This window comes from Bubalus kerabau, chromosome 9, assembly GCF_029407905.1.
Source record: "Bubalus kerabau isolate K-KA32 ecotype Philippines breed swamp buffalo chromosome 9, PCC_UOA_SB_1v2, whole genome shotgun sequence".
Taxonomy (NCBI): Eukaryota; Metazoa; Chordata; class Mammalia; order Artiodactyla; family Bovidae; genus Bubalus; species Bubalus kerabau.
The window spans coordinates 59,544,541-59,553,864 of record NC_073632.1 but is presented as its reverse complement, the minus strand read 5'-3'; the positions used below and the strand labels follow the sequence as shown (position 1 = coordinate 59,553,864).

Here is a 9,324-nt window from a genome sequence, read left to right as displayed (position 1 = left end):
AGAACTCAGACTTTAAGCTAAGTAAAATAAATATGCACAAAGGAGTCTATGGTGTATGATTCCATTTATATGAAATTCTAGAAGGCAAGCTTGGTGCCAGGGATGGGGCTAAAGATTGCCTGCAAAGCACACAATGCAAGGGAACTTGTGAGGATCATGGAAATAATCTGTGTTTTTATAAAATAGTTGTATCGGTGTAAATATTTATTATAATGCATCAAAACATGCACTTACTACATCCATAAATATGATATCAAACTTGCTTTTGATTATTAGCAAATGTATTAAACATACCTGCTTGCTATTAGGAATGCTTGTGTGCTCAGTCACTGAGTCACATCTGACTCTTTGTGACCTCCTGGACTTTGTAGCCACTATGTTCCTCTGTCCATGGGATTTTCCAGGCAAGAATACTGGAGTAGATTGCCATTTATTCCTCTAGGAGATCTTCCTGACCCAGGGATCGAACCCATCGCTTCTGCATCTCCTGCATTGGCAGGCAGATTCTTTACCACTGCATTGTAAAAATGTGAAACAAGCATATAGGCAATACACAAAATCAAGCACTGTGCTTTCCAGGGAAGCATGTCTGTAAAATCTGTCTGAATATCCTGCATTCTGTTAGACTCAATCAGGTCCCTATATTTACAGATTTAAAATTCTGACTCTGATCAAATGGCCAGTTGAGTCACATTTTGATATTTCTAATTTCATAAAATCTGAGTATTTGTTAATGGTTATTAAATTAATATGTGTTCTTTATATAAGAAGAGTATTCAGTGTTCTACCATCCAAGGCAATTATTGTTCATATTTTGTAGTATTCTTTCATTTTTAATGTAATTTTTACATGTCTCATATAATATAGTAAGTACTATTTTATAAGTGCATTTTTTACTCCATATTATATCATTAACATTTTCTCAAGTCATTAAACATTCCATAAACATCATTTCAATAACTACATAATAGCTCATCATATGCCTGTACCATAATTAATGATTACTCTTTTAATGGCATTTAGGAGTTTTCTAAATAGCAGGCACATTACCTAGCCTATTGAAAGTTCTCCAAAAATTTTATTGAATGAATCAGAGTCATAAACAATGTTGTGAGGAACATCCTTGTGATACAATTTTTATATTTTGTGAGAAACTTTTAAGATAAATTCCAAGAACTAGAATGTCTATGGCAAAAAAAGAAAAGAAAAAAAAAAGTTAGAAGTACTGATTCATTTGTCAAAAGCTTTTTTGTCCTTGGGAGAAAAAACAGCAATGATACTATACATGGGTCTTTGAAAATTAAATAAAGCACATTTTAAAATAAACATTTTAAAGTATTCTGGTTCATGTTTATTTTCTCTTAGTGGTATTCTAGTAAGTTCAATTATAGGTAAAATTGTGGCCCTTCTGTTCCTTTCTTTTTTTTTTTTTTTTTATTTTATTTTATTTTTAAACTTTACATAACTGTATTAGATTTGCCAAATATCAAAATGAATCCGCCACAGGTATACATGTGTTCCCCATCCAGGTATACATGTGTTCCTTTCTTTTTAAAAATAATCTCATGGTAGTTCTAACAACATTTTGGTTTTAGATAATTTCTGTTCCCACCACATTATTTGTGCTCAGTGGCTCAGTCATGTCCCACTCTTTACAAACCTGTGGACTGTACACCACCAGGCTCCTCTGTCCATGGGATTTTTCAGGCAGAAATACCCAAGTGGATTGCCATTTCCTTTTCACAGGGATCTTCCTGACCCACGGATGGAACTCACATCTTCTGCAATGGCAGGCAGATTCTTTACCACTGAGCCACCTGGGAAGCCCACCACATTAAGTCTACTTTTTACGCTCAAGACTTTTTGTCTTGTTTATAGCTTCTGTTCCTGTGTTTCGCCATTCCTGTCCTTGTTCATCCAGTTTGGTCATTATTTAAATTTGTTTCCACTCTGGCACTTACTGAGTAGCAGACACTAAGAAAATATATAACTACTTGCTTGTTGTGATGGAAACAGAGTTTACACTTTTTACTTGATGTTCTACTCTATATTAATCTGTCCTGGCTTATTTTGCCAATGTAGCCTCAGGAATGAAGCCAACAGTCTTTATTAGTGTTGATTTCTTTTTACATCCATTTCTCAAAGTCCAACTTTCTCACTACCAAAATGGGTGGGTCCTGAGTCTTACAGAACTCATTTCAGGTCTTGCTAATCAAGCTGGACATAAAAGCAAGAGTGCTGGCTCATGATCCACTCCTTAGAGCCTTGATGGGTGCTGGCCCCAGCTCCTTCTTTTTCTGATCCTGATTTCAGCCGTTAGTGAGAGGAGCTCTACTTGTGCAATGAATGGAGCTGGAAAAAAGATGCTCTTGCCATCTAGCTGTTAGGATGTTAACCCTTGGAAAGCTTTTAGTTTCTTTGCTGTCTTTTCTAGTTTCTTAATTTCCACTTCTCTTTTTTCATAACTTGGGGCAGTTACTTAACATAAAAATATAATGGTTTATTTCCTAAAAACTGCTTTTCTAGGAGAGAAGTCTCCTTTTTAATACTAACTAGATAACTATGTCATGCACCTTGTATATGTCATGCCGAGGACTTAAATCCATATCCATATGACCAAAATAACTAAACTGGTATATTTTCTTGATAGTTTGGCATTATAAGAACTAAATCCATATGACACATACATAGTCTGCTTGGCTGACTTTTGCAAAGTCTGAAAAAAGTAAATAAAATGATGGGAGCAATTCAAATGCCTAAATGGCAGCATCTCAATATTTTCTATGTGTTTCAGTTTAAGAAGGAACATATATTTTTCACTACTTCGAATAGAGTTATCTTCTATTTTATTGAAAATTTAAAATTTTAATGCAGATTTATAAAACCTGTAAGAAAAAACTGGCTCACTGTCTCCTTCTGGGCTAAATATTAAACTAAATTACCAAAATCTGAATGCTTTTGCAAAAAGTCTCAAATATTTTACAAGGTCATACTGCTGATGTGTGACAATCAATATAGCTCTGATAGCCTGAAACCCAATTTAACACTTTTTAAGCTTAATCAACACTGCTCTTCAATTTAAAAATGCATTTCTCTACATTATAAATGAGGTGAGAGTTAGTATATAAGTGGTTAGTCAAAAAGTATGGCACAAGTCCCTTGGCAACTGCCCATTTCCTTGACTCCACTGCTATGCACTTCACGAGGGTGTGCCAGAACTGCGGGCCAAAGAAGGGTCAAGCGTTTGGGGAAAACAGGTGTTACTTAGACCATTTTACCTGACAGCAGTGAGCAGTGAGGTCACTGACCCAGTGGAAGGAAAACAGACCTGACATCACTGGCAAGCTGTACCTGTGACATGTTTTGCCCTTCCCTTTTACATTTATTTCTTTTTCAATTCATCCTAAATCTTTTCCTTTTTTACCAACATGAGGGAGAAAGTGCCTTTGCTTTTAGGCCCTAGAAGAACTCAAGCCTGAAGATACCTTGGGGAATCCTGAAATTTCAAGATAGGATTAAAAATTATATATGAGGCCAGTGTTTGAAGACTGACTTCTATCAAGAGGTATAAATAAAGTGTACAGATGAATTAGACAATAAAACATCTTTTTTCTTCTTTTTAGTATGCTTTGGCCTTAACTTTCTTAAAACATGAAATAGACACAATGTTTTATTTTTATTTGATTTCTTATCTATTTATTTTTCTTCCAATTTCTCTATTTCTCTATCTTTCACACTCAGGCTCACCTACACACGCATTCACGTGCACACCATTATGTTTCCCTTTTTGAATAGAGGAGCAGGTTTTATACAGATTTTTCAAGATTTTTATTTGAGAGTATTATTACCCTTGAATGTTGAGCATACTTTATAATATTTCTTGAAAAATAGTTGTAAGTCATTTTCCTACTTATGCTTATTGCAGAAAATTAAAATATTCCCTCTTTACATTGTATTATTTAGTTTCTTTTAAAGTAGCAATCCTCTATATAAATGCCATCAGAAGTTGCTGTGACAGTAAATAATTTTATAAAATATTTAAAAGTAGATATTTCACTAGATACTCCTAATAATGTTGTATAGCTTATGTACTTGGTATCCTTCTAATACTCTAGAGCATTTGTAAAGACAACTGGGAATTTTTGCCAACTATTGAGTTTAAACCCACTACAGCATATTATATTGCTTGAGTAATACCAGTATAAATGGAAAAAAATGTAAAGAGTGTATCAATGCAAATAGTAGTTAAAAATACTATGATGTACTGTGATGAAAAGGCAATGTTATGAATATCAGTGGGTATATTCTAGCAATTAGAAAACTGTTTTTGTAATGCAATAGACCCATTTAATCCACATCTGTCAGATTCAGACCTGAAAAGCTAAGATAAAAAGTAAAGGCAATGATTGTACATTTTTTTACATTTTTAAGCAAGTTTTATTGGAACCATTTTAAGTTTTCTACTTTTTTTGGAAAAATGAGAAATAGCCATTGTTTTCCATAAAATAGGCTTTATTTTTGCATTTGACATTTAGTTCATACATGTTTCTTTGTTTTACTTTTTAGGCTCAACTTTCCTGCATAACTAAGAATTTGCAACTTGGGTAACGACAAGAATCACATCTGCACTGAAATCAGTTGTTTGGTAAGTGGGGCAGAAAATACTTGATAAATTATTTTATCTGCAGTAAACTCTAATGATCACAATTTATCTATGGTTTTGTCAAAGATTCTTAAGAAAATTTCTAAGTATCATTTAAAATTATTTTGTCAAAACTGCTTTGCATTCTGGCAAGATAGGGGGCCTGCTTTTTATGAATATGTTTAATCCATTGTGTTTAAAGGCCCTTCTTGAACAAAAAGCAGAAAAGACTAAAAATACATGCATTTGTATAATCCATTTTGAATCTAGTACTTTAACTTTTCATCAAAGTCAAGATTGAAGCAAAATACTTCTAATAGATCTTATCAAAAATTAAACTTCACTTGTCCTATTCTGTCTGGTTGCTAAAACAGATTGCCAGAGACCAGGTAGCTTATAAACAAAGGGAATTTTTGCTTATAGTTCTGTTGTCTGGCATGTTCAAGAGTAAGGTGCTGGCAGTTTTTTTTTCCAGTAAGAATTCATAAGCCGTCATCTTCTCACTGTGTCCTCCCTTGGCAGGGCAGCAAGAATGTCTCTGTGGTCTCTTTCATAAGAGCACTAGACCCAGTCGTGAGAGCTCCTCCCTCATGATCCAATCACTTCCCAAGCCCTGCTGCTGAATAGTATCTTATTTGGGTTTCAACATAGGAATTTTGGGAGTGGGGGATGGCACAGTCAACCTATAGTATCAATCTTTGTTAACATTTCTTTCATCATTTAATTTATAAACATTAGGAATTAAAAAACTCAAGATGTTTTACTTTAATTAAACAATCTTCCTTAGAGAGTAAGAACTTCCCAAACACCTAAGTATTCTCTTGTTATACTTGGCCCTTGGCCTTTGTTTTTCTTTTCCTTTAGCATTTTCTGTTAAGAAGTTTTTTGGCTAAAGACTGAAAAATAAAATTGAGTGCAATTTTAATCTTTGATAGTATCAAATATGTAAACATCCTCGATATATTATTGTTATTGGTTAAATCTTTTAAAAAATGATGACAAAGCAGTGAGCAATATATATAAAGCATTTAGAAAGATTGTGAAGAAATCAATCTAAGAAATTAAGACATAGAAATAAAGTATAAGAAAATAAAAGGTTGAGAAAGAGAAAACACAATAAAATGTAAATGAATTAATACTGAGTGCTAATCATTTACTTAATTCTTATTGGACAGCTATTGCATTCAGGTACGACCTAAATCAAATCCCTTATGATTATGCAGTGGAAGTGAGAAATAGATTTAAGGGCCTAGATCTGATACATAGAGTGCCTGATGAACTATGGAATGAGGTTCGTGACATTGTACAGGAGACAGGGATCAAGACCATTCCCATGGAAAAGAAATGTAAAAAAGCAAAATGGCTGTCTGGGGAGGCCTTACAAATAGCTGTGAAAAGAAGAGAAGTGAAAAGCAAAGGAGAAAAGGAAAGATATAAGCATCTGAATGCAGAGTTCCAAAGAATAGCAAGAAGAGATAAGAAAGCCTTCTTCAGCGATCAATGCAAAGAAATAGAGGAAAACAACAGAATGGGAAAGACTAGGGATCTCTTCAAGAAAATCAGAGATACCAAGGGAATATTTCATGCAAAGATGAGCTCAATAAAGGACAGAAATGGTATGGACCTAACAGAAGCAGAAGATATTAAGAAGAGATGGCAAGAATACACAGAAGAACTGTACAAAAAAGATCTTCCCGACCCAGATAATCACGATGGTGTGATCACTGACCTAGAGCCAGACATCCTGGAATGTGAAATCAAGTGGGCCTTAGGAAGCATCACTATGAACAAAGCTACTGGAGGTGATGGAATTCCAGTTGAACTATTCCAAATCCTGAAAGATGATGCTGTGAAAGTGCTGCACTCAATATGCCAGCAAATTTGGAAAACTCAGCAGTGGCCACAGGACTGGAAAAGGTCAGTTTTCATTCCAATCCCAAAGAAAGGCAATGCCAAAAAATGCTCAAAACTACCGCGCAATTGCACTCATCTCACACGCTAGTAAAGTAATGCTCAAAATTCTCCAAGCCAGGCTTCAGCAATATGTGAACCGTGAACTTCCTGATGTTCAAGCTGGTTTTAGAGAAGGCAGAGGAACCAGAGATCAAATTGCCAACATCCACTGGATCATTGAAAAAGCAAGAGAGTTCCAGAAAAACATCTATTTCTACTTTATTGACTATGCCAAAGCCTTTGACTGTGTGGATCACAATAAACTGTGGAAAATTCTGAAAGAGATGGGAATACCAGAACACCTGATCTGCCTCTTGAGAAATTTGTATGCAGGTCAGGAAGCAACAGTTAGAACTGGACATGGAACAACAGACAGGTTCCAAATAGGAAAAGGAGTTCGTCAAGGCTGTATATTGTCACCCTGTTTATTTAACTTATATGCAAAGTACATCATGAGAAATGCTGGACTGGAAGAAATACAAGCTGGAATCAAGATTGCCAGGAGAAATATCAATAACCTCAGATATGCAGATGACACCACCCTTATGGCAGAAAGTAAAGAGGAACTCAAAAGCCTCTTGATGAAAGTGAAAGTGGAGAGTAAAAAAGTTGGCTTAAAGCTCAACATTCAGAAAACGAAGATCATGGCATCCGGTCCCACCACTTCATGGGAAATAGATGGGGAAACAGTGGAAACAGTGACAGACTTTATTTTTCTGGGCTCCAAAATCACTGCAGATGGTGATTGCAGCCATGAAATTAAAAGATGCTTACTCCTTGGGAGGAAAGTTATGACCAACCTAGATAGCATATTCAAAAGCAGAGACATTACTTTGCCAACAAAGGTTCGTCTAGTCAAGGCTATGGTTTTTCCTGTGGTCATGTATGAATGTGAGAGTTGGACTGTGAAGAAAGCTGAGCGCTGAAGAACTGATGCTTTTGAACTGTGGTGTTGGAGAAGACTCTTGAGAGTCCCTTGGACTGCAAGGAGATCCAACCAGTCCATTCTGAAGGAGATCAGCCCTGGGATTTCTTTGGAAGGAATGATGCTAAAGCTGAAACTCCAGTACTTTGGCCACCTCATGCAAAGAGTTGACTCATTGGAAAAGACTCTGATGCTGGGAGGGATTGGGGGCAGGAGGAGAAGGGGACGACAGAGGATGAGATGGCTGGATGGCATCACTGACTCAATGGATGTGAGTCTGAGTGAACTCGGGTGTTGGTGATGGACAGGGTGACCTGGCGTGCTGCGATTCATGGGGTCACAAAGAGTCGGACAGGACTGAACGACTAATCTGATATGATTGCATTATAAAAGCTGATCTATTTCTGATTTGCCACTAAGAAATTTGTAATGAAAATTTTTCTGATATTAAATATTTTATATCAAAGTATGGCTGTCTATAGAAAATTTCTAATACAGAAAAATGTCTAAATAGAAATTTTTTAAAATCTTTAATCATATTCTTGAGTACAAAATACTGCTAACACTTAGCATCTTGTCTTTTCTTTCTGTGCACATATGCTGTTTTTATTGATTTGCAAATATAGATATTGAGTTTTATACTCTGCTTTTAAAAGTTAATTTAATTTAAAATTATTTTCCATTATATTAAGTATGTAAAATATAATCTTAAATGACTGATATTTTAACAAATGTATGTGTCAAAATTTATTTAACCTTTTCCCTACTCTTGGGCATTTAGGTTGCTTTCAGTGTTTTATTGCTTTAGGTGAGGTTGCAATCAATATTCTCATTCACAAATCTTTGGTTTGCTTCACCACATTTCCACAAAATAAATCCCCAAAAATGGAACTATGAGTGTAAAACTGATATCAGCAAAATTATGTCAACTCAAATGTCTCCAAGTAGTTTGAAATTATGCCTAATTCTTGCTTCTTATTAAGCATTTATATTCCTTCTCATATTATAGTAGCTCTTTTGAGTTATGGAGCTTCCCTGGTGGCTTAGAGGTTAAAGCATCTGCCTGGAATGCAGGAAACCCAGGTTCGATCCCTGGGTGGGGAAGATCCCCTGGAGAAGGAGAATGGCAACCCACTCCAGTATTCTTGCCTGGAGAATCCCATGAAGGGAGGAGCCTGGTAGACTATAGTCCATGGGGTCGCAAAGAGTCAGACACAACTGAGCGACTTCACTTATGAGTTATGAGGTTTTTTAATTGCTTGGAAAGAACTTTTTGCATATTAATAATATATTATTAATCTCTTTTGGATTTTAACATTTCCTCAAACATCATTTCCTTTTATTGTTGTTTATATATATGTAATATACTTAACATTGACCGAACTCAAATCCCTGGAGTTTTCTATATTTTTTAAAAAATGTATTTTTTAATTAAAGTATAGTTGATTTGCAATGTTGTTTTAGTTTCAAGTGTACAGGAAAGTGATTCAGTTGTTTGTATATATGTATATGAAAAAGGTGACGGTTGAATAAAGATCTGAAATGAAGAAAGCAAATCAGGTAAATATTAAAGTCCCCATTACAGAGGAAAAGGAAAGAGCAAATTTGAAGGTAGTGAGTTGGGAACATGACGGTTTGTGAGAATAACAGAGAGGCTGATGCAGTTACAGGGTAATGCTGCCCTGGCAGGGGAGGGAAAGTTAAGGGGTGACAAGCTCAAAGAGGTGTTAGGGAACCAAAGTCCAAAGGATATGCTTTATAAAGTCTGTTGGCTTTTACTGTGTGTAGAAAAGGAAAATTTGAG

The 9,324-nt window shown here is 35.4% G+C and overlaps 1 non-coding gene across 1 annotated transcript; it reads left to right on the top strand.

The window, feature by feature from the left end:
• The first annotated feature begins 8,552 nt into the window (after window positions 1-8,552).
• On the top strand, window positions 8,553-8,624 carry TRNAS-GGA (transfer RNA serine (anticodon GGA)). Its single transcript has one exon. It is a non-coding gene; the product is annotated as a tRNA-Ser (tRNA).
• Window positions 8,625-9,324: the final 700 nt, after the last annotated feature.